Source organism: Scyliorhinus torazame, chromosome 24 (assembly GCF_047496885.1).
Source record: "Scyliorhinus torazame isolate Kashiwa2021f chromosome 24, sScyTor2.1, whole genome shotgun sequence".
Lineage (NCBI taxonomy): Eukaryota > Metazoa > Chordata > Chondrichthyes > Carcharhiniformes > Scyliorhinidae > Scyliorhinus > Scyliorhinus torazame.
The window spans coordinates 42220052-42239461 of record NC_092730.1 but is presented as its reverse complement, the minus strand read 5'-3'; the positions used below and the strand labels follow the sequence as shown (position 1 = coordinate 42239461).

General features: G+C 46.6%; 2 non-coding genes across 2 annotated transcripts; both read right to left on the bottom strand.

Annotated features, from left to right (window-relative positions):
• Positions 1-7130: 7130 nt before the first annotated feature.
• trnas-gcu (transfer RNA serine (anticodon GCU)) lies at positions 7131-7220 on the bottom strand. The gene has a single exon. It is a non-coding gene; the product is annotated as a tRNA-Ser (tRNA).
• A 2014-nt stretch (positions 7221-9234) lies between these two features.
• Positions 9235-9316, bottom strand: trnas-gcu (transfer RNA serine (anticodon GCU)). The gene has a single exon. It is a non-coding gene; the product is annotated as a tRNA-Ser (tRNA).
• Positions 9317-19410: the final 10094 nt, after the last annotated feature.

Here is a 19410-nt window from a genome sequence, read left to right as displayed (position 1 = left end):
GCTGCTTTCACAGACAAGTAGCCGAAGAAGCCCTTCAGTGTCCACACAGGATGAGGTACATCCAGGAAAGGCGGCACAAGAGGATTCTGGGAGACGTCAACTGAGTCACCTCGGCAATCCAACCAGACAGGCTATTTAAATAATGAGAAGAGGAATTTTACACGGAGTCGTGGTATCAATATTAATTCCTCAAGCAGACTCACTAAGCAGGTCATCCAGTCATGAACTCGGCTTCTGCCTGTGGGGTCTTGCTGTGCGAATTTAAGTAGAAATCTCATGTCCTGAGGCCACCTCTTCCCCATTGAATGGGAGGTATTGGATCTTCTTTGGGCTGAACATTTTGCTGGAGAAACGTAACGTCGTGGAGGAAATGTTAATGCCAGAAGTTGGATTCGAACCCACGCCAACAGACGAGACTGCGATTTTAACGCTGCGACTTCGACGGCTCCAACATCCTGACGCGTTGCGGCAAAGATATGCTCCGTGCACAAATCGATTTAAATTCTATCTTCATCGTCATTTGTTTTCAAACTTGATGTGATTTTCCTAATTTTGAACCCCAGCCAGAGTCCTGTATCTCAATGCCATCCTTCTCCAAGCCGCTGGGGGTAAAGTAGATTCTCATTACTGCATTGATCAGTTTGCTCTAATCAACTAGGACCGAACTCCCGCTCGACCTGTTCCTCACACGAAGATATTGAGAGATTAAGATCTGAGCGACGTGAAGTATCCAATTGGAGAGTTGCAACCCGGCGACTGGAATCTCTCTCTACAGCTGCTTCCGGTGCTGCTGTCACAGAGAAGTTGCCGAAGAACCCCTCCAGTGTACAAACCGGAGGACGTTCATCCAGTAGAGGCGCCAGAAGAGTGTTCTGGGAGAAATCAACTTAGTCACCTCGACTGTACTGTGGGTAGCTGAAGAACAGGTGTCAAAGAACGGAACAGACTGAAAGCAAAACTTTGATGCAAATAAAGAAAAAGGCAGATATGCTGCTGGCAAACAATGACTTGTTTCCGTTTGATGTAAGAGAGAATATAAATGGCAGATGATGGTTTCGATCCATGGGGTTATGGGCACAGCACGCTTCCGCTGCGCCACTCTGCTCTTTGTTGTGTTCTTTCGGGGTCGGACTTGAGGCAAAGTTTGAAGAAATCAGTGACAGCGTGATCAATGTTCCCAGAGAGGTGAAACTGCCGCCCGAAATTCATTCTATGACGGTGATTCCAGACACTCCCCACTTTCCCATCTGAACAACGTCACAGAAGAAATCACATCACCTTCACAGAACAACCATTGAGCACGAAAGTAAATTATCTGACCTATGCTGACCAGAATCAGTTTGCTCAAACGTGTGTTCCTGTTGAAAGAATAAATGAGGAAGTGAATAGTTGTGTGGCTACCGCAGGGCAGTAATGTTGCAGCTCCTGGTTAAGGAGCAGAGTGCCGCAGCGGAAGCGTGCTGGGTCATTACCCCGAGGTCGAGGAATCGAGGCAATTTTCTGCAATTTACATTCTCCCTAACACCAAAAGTAAACATAACGCACGCTCCTGTTTGCTGTGCACCAAATACCCGTCAGAATGTTTCTTGCAGTCTCATCCCGTCATTTGTCCCAGGAATGAATGAGACAAAATGACACATTACAACATTGTAATGCTCACAAATATGGAACCACGGAGAAAACGTTTTAAAATCTCTGCCGGTCTGACAGCATCTGTAGGGTGACAAATGAGCTAACGCTTCGAGTCCAGGTGACGCTTTGTCAAAGCTGGACTGGAAACGTTATCCAGGAGAACGACACAGAGGGGCAACATAGATATATAACGATATCCAGTAATCCCTCACAGGGGGCAATAAGGAAATAAACCGAGTTCCCATCTTCCTCTCTCGGACGGATGTGAACAATCCAACCAGCACGACTTTTGAAACAAGAGAAAACCAATTTTACTCGGAGCTCTGGGATCAATATTATTTCCTCAACTAGAGTCACTGAAGCAGATTATCGAGTCATTAACTGGGCTTTTGCCAATGGCGTCTTGCTGTGCGTATTTAAGCAGGAATCTCCTGTCCTGCGACCGACGCTTATCCATTGAATGGGAGATATTGGATCTTCCTCAGGTTGAAAATCTAGCTGGAGAAATTTTACCTGCGGGGGGAAAAGTCAATATCAGGAGTAGGATTCGGACCCAAGCCTCCAGAAGAGACTGCGACCTGAATGCAGAGCCTTAGAACGCTCGGCCTTCATAGAACATAGAACGATACAGTGCAGTACAGGCCCTTCGGCCCAAGATGTTGCACCGACATGGGAAGTCAAAAAACAAAAGCCATCTAACCTACACTATGCCATTATTATCCATATGCTTATCCAATAAACGTTTAAATGCCCTCAATGTTGGTGAGTTCACTACTGTTGCAGGTAGGGCATTCCACGGCCTCACCACTCTTTGCGTAAAGAACCTACCTCTGACCTCTGTCCTATATCTATTACCCCTCAGTTTAAGGCTATGTCCCCTCGTGCTAGCCATTCCCATCCGTGGGAGAAGGCTCTCACTGTCCACCCTATCTAACCCCCTGATCATTTTGTACGCCTCTATTAAGTCTCCTCTTAACCTTCTTCTCTCTAACGAAAACAACCTCAAGTCCATCAGCCTGTCCTCGTAAGATTTTCCCTCCATACCAGGCAACATCCTGGTAAATCTCCTCTGCACCCGTTCCAAAGCGTCCGCGTCCTTCCTATAATGAGGTGACAAGAACTGTACGCAATACTCCAAATGGGGCCGTACCAGAGTTTTGTACAGCTGCAACATGACCTCATGACTCCGGAACTCAATCCCTCTACCAATAAAGGCCAACACTCCATAGGCCTTCTTCACAACCCTATCAACCTGGGTGGCCACTTTCAGGGATCTATGTACATGGACACCGAGATCCCTCTGCTCATCCACACTTCCAAGAATTTTACCATTAGCCAAATATTCCGCATTCCTGTTATTCCTTCCAAAGTGAATCACCTCACACTTCTCTACATTAAACTCCATTCGCCACCTCTCAGCCCAGCTCTGCAGCTTATCTATGTCACTCTGTATCCTGCAACATCCTTCCGCACTGTCGACAACACCACCGACTTTAGTGTCGTCTGCAAATTTGCTCACCGACCCTTCTGCGCCCTCCTCTAGGTCATTTATAAAAATGACAAACAGCAACGGCCCCAGAACAGATCCTTGTGGTACGCCACTTCTAACTGAACTCCATTCTGAACATTTCCCATCAACCACCACCATCTGGCTTCTTTCAGCTAGCTAATTTCTGATCCACATCTCTAAATCACCCTCAATCCCCAGCCTCCGTATTTTCTGCAATAGCCTACCGTGGGGAACCTTATCAAACACTTCCTGGCGCGTTGCCGTCGAAATGAAGATCCGTGCATGAATAGACTTAAATTCTGTCTTCATCGTCATTTCATTTCAAACAAGATACGCTTTTCCTACTTTTAAACCCCAGCCTGAGACCTGTAACTGAGTGCCATCCTTGTCCAAGCCGCTGGGGTTAAGCAGCTTCTCATTGCTGCATTCATCAGTTTGTTCTAATCACAAGGACTGAATTCCCGCTCTACCTGTTCCTCACACGAAGTTATTGAGAGTCTGAGATCTGAGCGACGTGAAGTATCCAATTGGAGACTTGCATTCTGGCGACTGGAATCTCTCCCCGCAGCCACTTCCGGTGCTGCTTTCACAGACAAGTTGCCGAAGAACCCCTCCAGTGTCCAAACAGGAGGACTTTCAGCAAGTCGAGGCGGCAGAAGAGTGTTCCGGGAAAAGTCAACTGAGTCACCTCGACTGTACTGAAGGTAGCTGAAGAACAGGTGTCAAAGAGCGGATCAGACTGAAAGCAAAACTTTGATACTAATAAAGAAAAAGGCAGATGTGCTGCTGATGAATTGCCACTTGTTTCCGTTTGGTGTGAGTGAGAATATAAACAGCAGAGGATGGTATTGATCCATCGACCTCTGGGCTATGGGCCTAGCACGCCCCCACGGCGCCACTCTGCTCGTGATTGACTCTCTTCGGGGTCGGACTTGAGGCAAAGTGTGATGAAATCAGTAACAGGTTGATCAATGTTCCCAGAGAGGTGAAACTGCCGCCCCGAACTTCCTTCTATGAAGGTGATTCCAGTCACTCCCCACTTTCCCATCAGAACAACATCACAGAAGAAATCACATCACCTTCACAGAACAACCATTCATCACGAAAGTAAAATATCTGAACTGTGCTGACCAAAAGCAGTTGAGTCGGGTTCGATTCCTGGCCTTCGCAGTAATCGTTGTATTGGATGTTCTTGCGCCACATCGTTAGTTTCAGACTGAGGAAGACTCGCCAACAGCTTTTCACTCAGAATTTATGCGCCATTATTTAATTGAGATGTATAAGATGTCGGAAGGTATGGATAAAGGAGACGTGGCGTTGATGCTTCCTCTTGTGGGTCATTCTAAAACCAGAGGTCATGATCTGAGTATAAGAGATCGCAAATTTAAAACCGATTTGAGGAAAAACTACGTGTCCCAAATGCTTGTGATTCTGTGGAATTCGCAACCCCACAGTGCGTTGGATGCAGGGAGAGTGAGTAATTGTAAGGAGGAGTTAGAGAGATTTTTATTGGTAAGGAGTTGAAGGTTTAGGGAGTGCGTGCAGGACGGTGGAGTTGAGGCCTCGATGGGATTTGCTAAGATCACATGGAAGGTGTTAGACTCAGGAGGCTAAATTGCCTACTCCCGCTCCTAGGTCATGTATTCTTGGGAGAAGGTGTTCTGGCTGATATCATAAACGATCTCTTGGTCTGTAACATTCTAAGTAGCAGCTGAGGAACCTTTCAGCCATGATGGAATGACGGGCAGATTCGATGGATCGACTGGCTTAATTTTGCTTCTATACCTGATGAACTTATCTTTTTGGCGCGACTTCATGCCTTTCAAACTGAGGGAAAGAAATCGTTTCCAACACAGAATTTATGCGCTATTAGGGCGGGGAGTGAATAAAGTCAATTCCTCGTCATTTTGTCATGTGGTTTGAATATGGAAAGTGTTCGAGTATTCACCACCTCCAAGCCCTTAAACAAAAGCTAAAAATCACAGCAATTTTACTTCACCCTCATGAAGTGGACCAGACAGAGACGCTACAGACACGTTACAGACGATGATGGGATACGGACCCACGAGCGCAGAGCACAAAGGGTTACGGTGCATCCCCTTAACCACGTGGTACAACTCCTTCACTTCATGGATCTTTAATATTTGATCTTCGCACAGACATGGATCCGAGGTACCCCTCCAATGTACAAATAGAAGGAATTTCATCTGTGAGAGGTGGCAGAACTTAATTATAGGAGAGGTCAACACGGAAACATCGACTTTCCTGTGTTCGGCCGAAGACGAACAGGTGTCAACGGGTGGTTAAGCACCAACACGTCTGTCTTCGTTCCTCCCTCCACTAACCCAACTCGATGCAAAAGGCCTGAAAAATTGGAATAGATTGACACATCAGTTATTGCAGATCCATCATGGAAAAATTAGCCCCACTTCCGAGAAACACTAGATGAAAATTCGACGAGGATGGGATTCGGACCCATGTTTTCAGAGCACAATGGACCAGCAGTCCATCGCCTTCACCATTCGGCCACCACATTACAGGCACGCATCCGCTAATACGTTTAAATTCGGTTCGCATCCATGAACTGATGGAAATTATCTGCCTCTTTCTATTCAACCTGGTGTCCAAAATTTGAAATGGAGCGATGGTGGTACAGTGATGAGCACAGCTGCCTTTCAAACAGTTGATCTGGGTGCGATTCCCAGCTATGGCAGTAATAGTTGTATTGAATGTTTTTGCACGACATCGTGAGTTTCAAACTGAGGAGTACTGGCAGACAGTTTTTCATTCAGAATTTATGCGCCATTATCTAATTGAGATGTATAAGATGTCGGAAGGTATGGATAAAGTAGACGTGGAGTTGATGCTTCCTCTTGTGGGGCATTCTAAAGCCAGAGGTCATGATCTTAGAATAAGAGATCGCAAATTTAAAACCGATTTGAGGAAAAACTACGTGTCCCAAATGCTTGCGATTCTGTGGAATTCGCAACCCCACAGTGCGTTGGATGCAGGGAGAGTGAGTAAATGTAAGGAGGAGTTAGAGAGATTTTTATTGGTAAGGAGTTGAAGGTTTATGGAGAGCGTGCAGGACGGTGGAGTTGAGGCCACGATGGGATCAGCTAAGATCACATGGAAGGTGTTAGACTCAGGAGGCTAAATTGCCTACTCCCGCTCCGAGGTCATGTATCCTTGGGACAGGGAATTCTGGCTGGTATCATAATCGATCTCTTGGTCTGTAATATTCTAAGTAGCAGCTGAGGAACCTTTCAGCCATGATGGAATGGCGGGCAGATTCGATGGGTCGACTGGCTTAATTTTGCTTCTATACCTGATGAACTTATCTTTTTGGCGCGACTTCATGCCTTTCAAACTGAGGGAAAGAAATCGTTTCCAACACAGAATTTATGCGCTATTAGGGCGGGGAGTGAATAAAGTCAATTCCTCGTCATTTTTTAATGTGGTTTGAATATGGCAAGTGTTCGAGTATTCACCACCTCCAGCCCTTAAAGAAAAGTTAAAAATTACAGCATTTTTACTTCACCCTCATGAAATAGACCAAACAGAGACGCAACAGACACGTTACAGAAGATGATGGGATGCGGACCCACGAGCGCAGAGCACCACGGGTTATTGTGTATCCCTTAACCTCGTGGTACAACTCCTTCACTTCATGGAACTTTAATATTTGATCTTCTCACATACAAGGAACCGAGGCACCCCTCCAATGCACAAACAGAAGGAATTCCACCTGGGAGAGGTGGGAGAACTTAATTATAGGAGAGGTCAACACGGAAACATCGACTCTACTGTGTTCGGCCGAAGAAGAACTGGTGTCAACCGGCGGTGAAGCCCCAACACGTCTGCCTCCGTTCCTCCCTCCACTAACCCAACTCGATGCAATCTGGCCTGAAAACCTGGAATAGATTGTCACATCAGTGATTGCAGATCCATCTTGGATAAATGAGCGACACTTCAGAGAACCAGTGGATGAAAATTCCACGAGGATGAGATTCGAACTCACGCGCGCAAAGCACAATGGATCAGCAGTCCATCGCCGTAACCACTGGGCCACCACGTCCCACGCACTCAGCCGCAAATACGTCTAAATGCGGTTCGCATCCATGAACTGATGGAAATTATCTGCCTCATTCTATTCAACCTGGTGTCCAAAACTTAAAATGGAGCGATGGCGGTACAGTGTTGAGCATAGCTGCTTACCAAACAGTTGACCGGGGATCTGTTCCCGGCCATCGCAGTAATAGTTGTATTGGATGTTTTTGCGCCACATAGAACATAGAAAAATACAGCACAGAACAGGCCCTTCGGACGACGATGTTGTGCCGAACCTTTGTCCTAGATTCATCATAGATTATCATAGCATTTACAGTGCAGAAGGAGGCCATTCGGCCCATTGAGTCTGCACCGGGTCTTGGAAAGAACACCTCCACCCAACACTAAGGGCAATTTTGGACACGAAGGGCAATTTATCGTGAGTTTCCAACTGAGGAACACTGGCCAACAGTTTTTCACTCAGAATTTATGCGCCATTATCTAATTGAGAAGGAAAAGATGTCAGAAGGTATGGATAAAGTGCGGAGCACAATGGATTAGCAGTTCATCGCCTTAACCACTCAGCCACCCCGTTCGCAAGCTCGCACGTCTATACGTCTTCGTTCATTTTGCACCCATGAACTGATGGATCATATCTGCCTCGTTCTATTCATCCTGGCGTTCAATATTGAAAATGCAACGATAGTGGCATAGTGGTGAGCATAGCTTCCTTCTCAGCAGTTGAACAGTGATCGATTTACCGCCATCGCAGTAATAGTTGTATTGGATGTTTTTGCGTGACACCGTGAGTTTCAAACCGAGGAAGACTGGCCAACAGTTTTTCACTCAGAATCTATGCGCAATTATCTAATTGAGGGGTATAAGATGCCAAAAGGTCAGGATAAGGTAGACGTGGAGTTGATGCTTCCTCTAGTGGGGCATTCTAAAACGCGAGGTCATAATAAGAGATCGCAAATTTAACAAAGATTTGAGGAAAAACTACTTCTCCCAAAGGCTTGTGATACTTGTGGAATTCGCAACCCCACAGTGCGTTGGATGCAGTGAGAGTGAGTAAATTTAAGGAGGAGTTAGAGAGATTTTTATTGGTAAGGCGTTTCAACTCCTTACCAATAAGGAGAGCGGGCAGGACGGTGGAGTTGCGGCCACGATGGGATCAGCCAAGATCACATGGAAGGTGTTAGGCTCAGGAGGCTAAATTGCCTACTTCCGCTCCGAGGTCATGTGTTCTCGGGAGGAGGTGCTCTGGCTGATATCGCAATCGACCTCTTCACCTGTAACATTGTAGATAGCAGATGAGGAACATATCAGCGATGATAGAATGGCGGGGCAGTCTCGAAAGGTCTAATGGCTTAATTCTGCTCCTATATTTTATGAACTTATCTTTTGCGCGAATTCGTGAGTTTCACACTGAGGGAAAGAAACGGTTTCCAACTCAGAATTTATGGGCAATTATGGTAGAGAGTGATTTAAGTAACTTCCTCATCGTTTTTTAACGTTGTTTCAATATGGAAAGCGTTCTACTATTCACCACCCGCCAAGCCCTTAAACAAAAGCTAAATATCACAGCATTTTTATTTTATCCTCATGAAGTTGACCACTTTACAGACGAGGATGGGATTGGAATTCACGTGCGCAGAACACAATGGATTATTGTGCATCACCTTAACCACGTGGTATACCTCCTTTACTTCATGGAAATTTAATATGCGATCTTCACACAGACAAGCAGCCGAAGAACCCCTCCAGTGTACAAACACGAGAAGGTTCATCCAGGAGAGGTGGCTGAAGAGAATTCTGGGAGAAGTGAACCCGGTAACCTCGACTGTACTGTGGGTAACCGACGAAGAACTGGTGGCATTGAGCGGTTAAACAACAAACACGCTTGCCTCCATTCGTCCCTCCTCTCGCCCAACTCGATGCAATCCGGGATGACAACTTTGAATAATAGACTGTCACATCAGTGATTGCAGATCCATCTTTGAAAAATGAGTCCCACTTTCGAGAAACGGTGGATGAAAAATCGACGAGGATGGGATTCGAACCCACGCGTGCAAAGCACAATGGATTAGCAGTCCATCGCCTTAACCACTCGGCCACCCCGTCCCGCAAGCTCGCTTGTCTATACGTCTTAGTTCATTTTACACCCATGAACTGATGGATTATATCTGCCTCGTTCTATTCATCCTGGTGTTCAATATTGAAAATGCAGCGATAGTGGTATAGTGGTGAGCATCGCTGCATTCTCAGCAGTTGAACAGTGATCGATTTACCGCCATCGCCGTAATAGTTGTATCGGATGTTTTTGTGCGACACCGTGAGTTTCAAAACGAGGAAGACTAGCCAACAGTATTTCACTCAGAATATAAGCGCAAGTATCTAATTCAGGGGTATAAGATGCCAAAACGTATGGATAAGGTAGACGTGGAGTTGATGCTTCCTCTAGTGGGGCATTCTAAAACGCGAGGTCATGACCTTAGAATAAGAGATTGCAAATTTAATAAAGACTTGAGGAAAAACTACTTCTCCCAAAGACTTGTGATTCTGTGGAATTCCCGACCCCAGAGTGGGTTGGATGCAGGGTGAGTGAGTAAATTTAAGGAGGAGTTAGAGAGATTTTTAGCGGTAAGGAGTTTAAGGGTTATTGAGATCGGGTAGGACGGTAGAGTTGAGGCCAGGGTGGGTTCAGCCAAGATCACATGGAAGGTGTTAGGCTCAGGAGTCTAAATTACCTCCTCCCGCTCCGAGGTCATGGGAGTAGGTGCTCTGGCTGATATCGCAATCGACCTCTTCATCTGTAACATTGTAGATAGCAGATAAGGAACGTATCAGCGATGATAGAATGGCAGGGCAGACTCTAAAGGTCTAATGGCTTAATTCAGCTCCTATATTTAATGAACTTACCTTTTGCGCGAATTCGTGAGTTTCGAACTGAGGGAAAGAAACGGTTCCGACTCAGCATGTATGCGCAATTAGGGCAGAGAGTGAATTAAGTAACTTCCTCATCGTTTTTGAATGTGGTTTCAATATGCAAGGTGTTCTACTATTCACCACCCGCCAAGCACTTCAACAATTGCTACATATCACCGCATTTTTATTTTATCCTCATAAAGTTGACCACGTTACAGACGAGGGTGGGATTGGAATCCACGTGCAATGGATTATTGTGCATCACCTTAACCACGTGGTCCAACTCCTTTACTTCATGGAAATGTAATATGCGATCTTCTCACAGATAAGTAGCCGAAGGACCCCTCCAGTGTACAAACAGTAGAAGGTTCATCCAGGAGAGGTGGCTGAAGAGAATTATGGGAGAAGTGAATATGGTAACCTGGACTGCGCAGTGAGTAACCGAAGAAGAACTGGTGGCGTTGAGCGGTTAAACCCCAAACACTGGCAGATACAATCACACAGTCACAAAAAGTGACATACACTGACAGGTACTATGACACACTCACAGTTAGTGAAATATAGCGATACGCATAAGCACACACTCAGAGACAGTCTCAGAAACAGATAGATGCAATCACACACTCAGACAGTAACAGATACTGACAGATACAATCACACACTCATAGACTGTAAGCAACGCTGACAGATACAATCAGACACTCACAAATAGTATCAAACATTGATAGATACAATGATAACGCACAGACAGTGACACACGCTGATAGATCCAATCACACACTCACAGTCACAGACACTGACAGATACAACCACACAATTAGAGAAAGCGACAGGCACTGAAAGATACAATCACACACCCACAGACACTGAAAGATGCAATCGCACTCTTCCGGACAGTCACAGACACGGAAAGATGCAATTGCACACTCACAGACAGCCGCAGACACTTATAGATGGAATGGCACACTTACTGTAAAAGACACTGATAGATGCAATAGATCACCCACAGACTGTAACAGACGCTGATAGAGGCAATTACACACTCACAGACAGTAACAGACACTAGCAGGTCCAATAGTACACTCACTGATTGTAACAGGCACTGATAGATATAATCACAGACAGTAAGAGACACTGACAGATACAGTCGCACACGCACAGTCAGTAACACATACTGGCAGATCTAATCACAACTCACAGACAGTAAGATACAGTCATCGATGCATTCACACACTCACAGACAGTAACGTAAACCGACAGATGAAATTACACATTCGTCGGCAACACTGCACACTGATAGATGCAATCACACACTCAGACAGTAACATACACTGACAGACACAATCAGACACTCACAAACTGTAATAGACACTTATAGATACAACACAAACTCACAGACAGGAACAGACACGGATAGCTGCAATCGCGCCGGCACAGACAGTAGCAGACACTTATTGATACTGTCTCACACTTACAGATAGAACGAGGCTGACAGATTCATCCACATACTCATATACCGAAACAAAGAATTGCAGGCCTATCACACGGTAAATGACAGGCTCACAGATAGAATCAGGCACTCACAGAGAGTAACAGAGGCTGGCATGCACAATCACACAATCAGACACAGTAACAGACACTGACAGATACAATCACACACGCACAGAGAGAAACAGATTGGCAGCAACAGAAACTGACATATATAATCACACACAGACAGCAAGAGAGACTGACAGATATAATAATCGAATAATAATCCACTTTTTTATTACCACATAGGTTTCCATTAACACAGCCATGAAGTTACAATGAAAAATCACTAGTCGCTGCACTGCGGCGCCTGTTTCCTCCTCTAAGGGGGAGAGCTGACTGGTGTTGATTTAACCTGAGAACCGCTGCACCTCGGGAGAGGGGTGAGTTTGAGAAGGTGGCCCTACCTGAACCAAATACCCAAGTTAGTCGCATTGGGGTAGTATTAAGTAAATTGGCACCACTCAATGGTCCACTCACACACTGTGACCTCATTGGCTGGGGGCCGGATAAAGTTCTAGAAAGGCAGGGGGAGGGGTATAACAATCAAATCCCGGTCCCCCGAACAGCGAAGACTCCATTCAGCAGAGCCGGTAGGAAGCAGCGTGTGAGGCCCACCCTGGCAACGAAGACGGCGAGGAAATCGAGGCTCAGAGAATGAGAGGAACAGACACAGTTTCTAATTCGGGAGGTATGAGAAATTAAGTCAAGTAGTGAAATACTTAACTTACTCAGCATTTTGTTTGAAGAGCGTAAACTTTGGATTCAATATAGAAGGAGTTCGATTATTCCAGGCACTCAAACATCATCTGCCATCTTGTTTCTGTGAATATATTAAACTCCATGAATTAAAAACTAAAAATCACAGCATTTTCAGTTCACCCTCATGAACTGGACCAAACAGAGACACAACAGATACTTTACAGACGATGATGGGAGCTGAAACCACGTGTACAGAGCAGAATGGATGATTGAGTATCGCTTTAACCACGTGGTACAAACATTTGATCACATCATGATGAACATCGCTCAGGCGCCTTAAGGATCAGGTCATGTGGAACTCATGACAAATCTAATTTGTTATCCATAGAATCCCTCAAATTCCGAAGAAGGTCATTCGGCCCATTAAGTCTGCACCGACCCTCCGAAACAGCCCTCTGTCCAGAACCCCCCAATCCCCCGCCCGCCCTATTCCCCTAACACCACGCATTGCCCATGGCCTATCCACCTAGCCTGCATAGCTTAAAAATGAGGTACGAATCCGCAGCACCCGGAAGATCCTCTTTCCGCAGAGACGGGGAGAATGTGGAAACTCCACACGGATAGCCACGCAAGACCGGAATCCAACTATTACGAAACGCCAACTGACAGGCAGAATTGCTGTAACTCCACATGATTCGGACAAGTTGAGTGAGTGGGCAAATGAATGGCAGATGCAGTACAATTTGGATGAATGTTAGGTTCGCAACTTTGGTAGCAAAAACAAGAAGGTAGATTATTATGTGGATGGCAATAAATTAGGAAATGTGAATGTGCCACGAGACCTGGGTGTCCCTGTGCACCAGTCGCTGAAGATAAACGTGCAGGTGCAGCAGGCGGTAAAGAAGGCAAGTGGTACGTTGGCTTTCATCGCGACATCATTTCAGTGCAGGAGCAAGGATGTCTTGTTACAATTATATAAGATGTGGAGATGCCTGCGTTGGACTGCAGTGAGCACAGCAAGATATCTTACAACACCAGGTTAAAGTCCAACAGGTTTGTTTCAAATCACTAGCTTTCAGAGCATTGCTCCTTCCTCAGGTGAATGAAGAAGTAGGTTCCAGGAACATATATACCGACAAAGTCAAAGATGCAAAACGATACTTAGAATGCATGCACTTGCAGGGGTGATCCCAGATTTAAGAGGGGTGTGAATTGCCCAAGCCAGGATAGTTGGTAGGATGATTTTGCAAGCCCAGGCCAGATGGTGGGTGGTGGTGAATGTAATGCGACAAGGATCAAAGGTCCCGGTTGAGGCCGTAGCAATGAGTGTGCAACTTGGCTACAAGTTTCTGCTCGGGCATTCTGCGTTGTCGCGCGACCTGAATGCTGCCTTGGAGAATGCTTACCCAAAGATCAGAGCCTGAATGCCCTTGACAGCTGAAGTGTTCCCCGACTGGAAGGGAACATTCCTGCCTGACGATTGTCGCGCCATGTCCGATCATCCGTTGTCCAAGCATCTACATGGTCTCGCCAATATACCACGCTTCGGGACAAATTTTCCTGCAGCGTATGAGGTAGACAACATTGGTCAACTCGAACGAGTATGTACCACGTACCTGGTGGGTGGTGTTCTCATGTTTAATGGTGGTACCCATGTCGATGATCTGGCACATCTTGACAAGATTGGCATGGCAGAGAAGGGTGGTGGCGTGGTCGTTGTTCTGAAGTCTGGGTAGTTTGCTGCAAACAATGGTTTGTTTGACGTTGCGCGGTTGTTTGAAGGCAAGTTGTGGAGGTGTGGGGATGACCTTGGCAAGATGTTCGTCTTCGTCGATGACGTGTTGTAGGCTGGAAAGAAGATTTCCTAGTTTCTCCGCTCCAGGGAAGTACTGGACGACGAACGGTACTCTGTCGGTTGTGTCCCGTTTTAGTCATCTGAGGAGGTCCGTGCGGTCTTTTGCTGTGGTGCGTTGGAACTGTTGATCGATGAGTCGAACGCCATATTCCGTTCGTACGAAGCCATCTTTCAGCGTCTCAACTCTCATTTTCTGCTTCACTCCATTGTTCTGGAGTGATGTTCCTCGGATGTCGGAAGAACCATCACCACGTGATACAGAAGGATCACATTTGAATTCAGAGCAGAAAACTGCGTGAATCACATTCTGTACACGAATCCTATTATTTATTTGTGATAAAGAAGTAGGTTTAGTAAAATTAAAGTCACAATAAATGGGTTGAAGGGCGGGCTGTTCGTGGACAGTTTGCAGAATTTGACGAATATTTATTGTCAGAGATCTCAGAGCAATTGATATTTGACGCGATTAAGGAGATTAACATTGAATGAAGCATGTCCTTATCTATAAACATGTCAAAAATGTACTGCCGCATTTTGAATTCCGGTGCTGCATCTTAATGTATTTCGGCATTCTGATGGTTATGTAGATCTGTACTCTGCATTTAGAGTGAATCGTATTTAATCGGGGTGGGTTTTAATCAGCCTTTGTAGCCATCTGGGATGGCCACTTACAACGAGGGACAGAGAAACTCGCAAAGCCTAAAACGGACAAGGCAAGACTCAGCCAGGCTCAGAGCCTGAGATGTATATTTGCAAGCAAGAAGTCCAGACGGTATCGAAACTCCGACCAATTAGCGTTTTGATGGGGCCGATGAGCATTTGATGGCCCATTTTCACGTAAACAAAGGACTGGTACTCCAGAGACCGTACAGTCCCAGACATTTCGGCGCCACTCCCTGTTCAGGGGAAGCTAAAGCAATTCCGCTTGGCACACCTTCAGCCATCCAGATCCTCGTCCATCTATTGGTTAGGAATCGAACAGAGTGATCAGGGATCACCCAATTAGTGGGGTCCAAACTGAAGGACCGCCCAAAAGAGCGCGAAAACCCCCAAGTATAAGAAGAAGAGTTCGCCATGTGTTCGACCTCTTTTGGACCTGGCGCCCTGGCAACGACCATCTCCAATCGCAGCAACACCAGAGGCAAGTCCAAGTTCAACGCTCGCTACCAGACAGATGAGCCTAGCTGAGCAGCACTTACTTCTCCAGACTCGATAGATCCAGAATCGGACAGCGGCCACTGTTCCTCTGACCAAAGCCGGGTGCCTGAAGTTAAGTACAGGTTGTCTTAGTCGATAGGTGTAGTTAACTAGTAGTGTTTATATTGCATGACTAATTGTGTGTAAATAAAGTATCCTTGACCTTGATCTAACTGACTGGTGTTTGGCTCTTTGATCAATAGCCGGTTGAACCTTGTGGTGGTATCATTTGATACCTGGCGACTCTGAGCATTAGAACATAGATACCAAAAGAAAGGAGGGCAAACTCACTGATTGCCATGATTGGAACAGAGCCACAGAAAAAGACAGGGGGAAAAAAGGCAACAGTCATTGGCGACACCTGACGGGAATTGACCCAAACGTGACCGTGTCACTCCGGGAGAACCCACAAAAGTGTTTGAATTAGATATCCAAATTGGCAAAGTAAAAGAAACCACAAGCGAAACCAATATCGATCAAACATCCAAAATTCAGGAGTGTGTAATCTGCATGCGTACTAACAAAGTGATATAAGGTAAACTCGATAGGTTTTGTTGCGTGAAACTCTCGGGAGTTGCGTAAACCGGAAAATAGCTTGAGCCTTACCCGTATTGGCACCACCGCTTTATTCCCCCTTGTTCCAAATTTCCGGTAGAGACAGAAGTAATTGTTGGGATTGCCATGAAGGCAATGGAACGCGTTATGCATCCACAGGCACCCGAGGGTGCAGCGAGCAACAGATCAGAACAGTGTCCCGTATGGGAAGAAGAGCTTAGGAGATACCTAAAGGGGAAAGGATGGCCCCTATGGTCGGAATTTTGCGCAACTGAGGAAAGAGTTCCTGGCAGCATAGGACAGACTTGGTGGGACAGCCTGACAGAGATCCACAAGAAACGTTTAAGTGAGGTTCGTAAGCCGATGGCAATCGTGTCCTGTCTGGCAATTGCGTGTCACGGAGGAGGTCGTGAGGGCACTCCGTAAGCGGCTTGAGGAGAAGGAGAGATGTCGAGAGGGAGAAATTAGTGCAAGCGAGAGATTAAATGTGCAGCTGCGGTACCAGCTAGCGGCGAAGGACAATGAGATGGATGATGTCAAGAAGACACACCAATCCTGTCTCGCCCACCGTAGCAGCTTCCAAATTCACTATGATAAGGCCTACCAGGACACGCAACGTGATGTGATGGTAAGAGAAGGAACAGCGAACCAGTTAGAACAATTGAGGAAACAGTGCTATGATTTGTAGGCAGCCCTCCGAGGACTCCACAGTTCCACCACGGGACAGAGGCAGAGTTTGGTGGGTCATGCCAAGTGCAGGCAGCAAATTGCAAAATTGCAATCCCTGCTATCTGTTCAAAATGGGTTCAGAGACACCTTTGGCCCACAGCTAGGTCAGGAAGACGGCCCTGATTGGCAGGAACTCAGTGAAACGGCCCAACGGTACATGAGTGAGACCGAAAATCAAAATAGAGCCCCCCCCCCCCCCCCCAGGCTCCGAAAAGAAAAGCACCCGCACCACCGACTGCGCAGGCAGCACCCAACACAATGAACCCCATCACCATGCAGCGCAGGGTCACCACGGAAGACTAACCCGATTTTCTATAGACAACCCCATTAACCATCACCCAGTTAAGAGATGCCGACGATAAGATTGAGACTTTCCACCGCACATCAGACATACACCACCTTTTCGAGCTAGTGAAGCAACAGACCCTCATGTATAGTTTAGATGAGAATGAGGAGGTAACGCTCATAGTTATGTGCCTCGACCCGTCAGTTAGTTCAGCCCTTCCCAACTCACAAACGGTAGGAGGTAGTAGCCTCCAAGACATGAAAACAGCCATTTTAGACGCCATTGACTATAATAGAGGAGATGCGGTAGAAGGACTCAACCGGTGCAGACAGAAAAAGGGAGAGCATCCAACAGCTTTTGCTGAACACCTTTGGATTCACTTTACTGCTGTATTTGCTGAGTTAGCCCGCGCCCGTTCATCAGCAGACGATACGGTCAAATGGAACCATACACTAGTATCCCATGCCACAGAAGCAGGACAGAAGATGTGCCAGTTACGACCCCTCAGACCCGGCACACAATGAAGTGTGGGTTCTGAAACGCATATCGAGAGCTTGGGAACCGTCTGTACAGAGAACGACAGAGCAGGAGAGAGTGGGCGCCTCAATTAACCCAGTAAGGGCACACCAAGACCCCGCATGGGTAAATTAAGGTCGAAGTAGCGCGCAGCATGCTAAAGCATAGGAATGTTATAATTGCGGACACGAAGGACATTTTGCCGGAGAATGCAATGCCGCCCGAAGCAGCAAAGGAATAAGCACCTCCCCCCCCCCCCCCACCCCCGCCCAGAAACAATGCCAGACCCATCCACTGTGTTAGCACCCGACCAGATAATTCGGCCATGAATGGCACCGATTGACGGTCTTCGGGCTCCGCAACCTGGGTCTGAGATACACTTTAGGATAACTCCGGAAGACCGGTAGTTGCATGCACCGTCCGGGGACGCCCCGTAGAGTTCCTTTGGGATACAGGAGGGTCCTGAACCACGGTAAACCCCTCCACCATGTACCAAAGAGAGATATGGCCCACTACGGACACCATTAACCTTCATCGCTTTACAGGTCAACTCCAGCACGGACACATCACAGCCCCTGTGGATGTACAGATTGGCAATATTAAAACAAAACACTTGGTCATTTTTTTAGATTTACCCCAGGCAGCAGAACACATCCTAGGCATAGATTTCATGAGTGCACCAACCTTTCATTGGACCCAGTCAACAGATGTATATGGGAAATGGCTAGAGCAGCGCGAGCCGCCGCCAGGCTCACGGTAGTAGATTATGCCCATTGACGCAGCTCATTAGGAGAGTACTGGTTTGATGCACAAACCATTACCACAGACAAAGCGGTTAGAGAGGTCTTGAAGAGACATAAAGCAGCGTTTGCCCAGCACAAGCACGACTGCGACAAATTCCCAAGAGTGGTTAACATTACAGGTCCCAATCCTAAGCCCCAGAAACACTATGGCTTCCCCCAGGAAGCCGAGGAAGAGATAGTCAAGGTAATTGCTTATTAAAGCTTATTAAATCAAGGAGTGATTCGACCAGTAGCATCGACGAACAATGCCCCGATTTGGCCAGTAAGAAAACCAGATGGTTCATGGCGACTGACCATCGACTACAGGGAATTGAACAAAGTGACTCCCCTAGCAGTCTTCACTGTTGCCACGAGCTCCGAGACCATGTTAAAACAGGGACTCCAGTCGAACGTTTTCACGGTATTGGACATTAGCAATGGTTTTTGGTCCATACCACTGGACAAAGGTTGCCAGTATAAATTTGCGTTCACGTTCCAGGGACAGCAGTACACGTGGACGTGCCTTCCAAAACTTCTCCTCCATTTTTCACAGACAATTGGCGAATGGCTTATCTAAATTTTCCCGCCCTGAATGCCTTGTTCAGTATGTGGATGACTTGCTCCGACAGATGGACACCAAGGAAGCACACATCTTGCTTCTTTCAGAACTATTACGACTACTCACAACAATTGAATGCAAAATTAACCCCAAGAAAGCCCAAATCCTCCAGGGAAATTTCACAAATTTAGGTATGGTCATCACGCATGGGAAGAGTAAAATAGAATTCAAACGCATAGATTCCATTCTAAATTTGCCGTTGCCCCAGAACGTTACAGCACTCCGTTCATTTTTAGGAGTGGTTGGATCTTGTAGAAACCCCATAGATGGATTCGCCGCAAAAGCAGCCCCACTTTCCGAGCTCAGAAAGAAACAGGCCCCATGGAAATGGCTTCCACAGCACACGGATGCCATGAATGTTTTAAATCGCGCCCTGAGCACAATCCCCGCCTTGCAAGCCCCAGATCCTCACTCCCCATATGCGATAGAGGTAGCGACCACCGACCGAACCCTTTCGGTCGTACTACTGCAGGAAAGGCACGATCGTTTCGGAACCATATCCTATGCCTCACGTGTTTT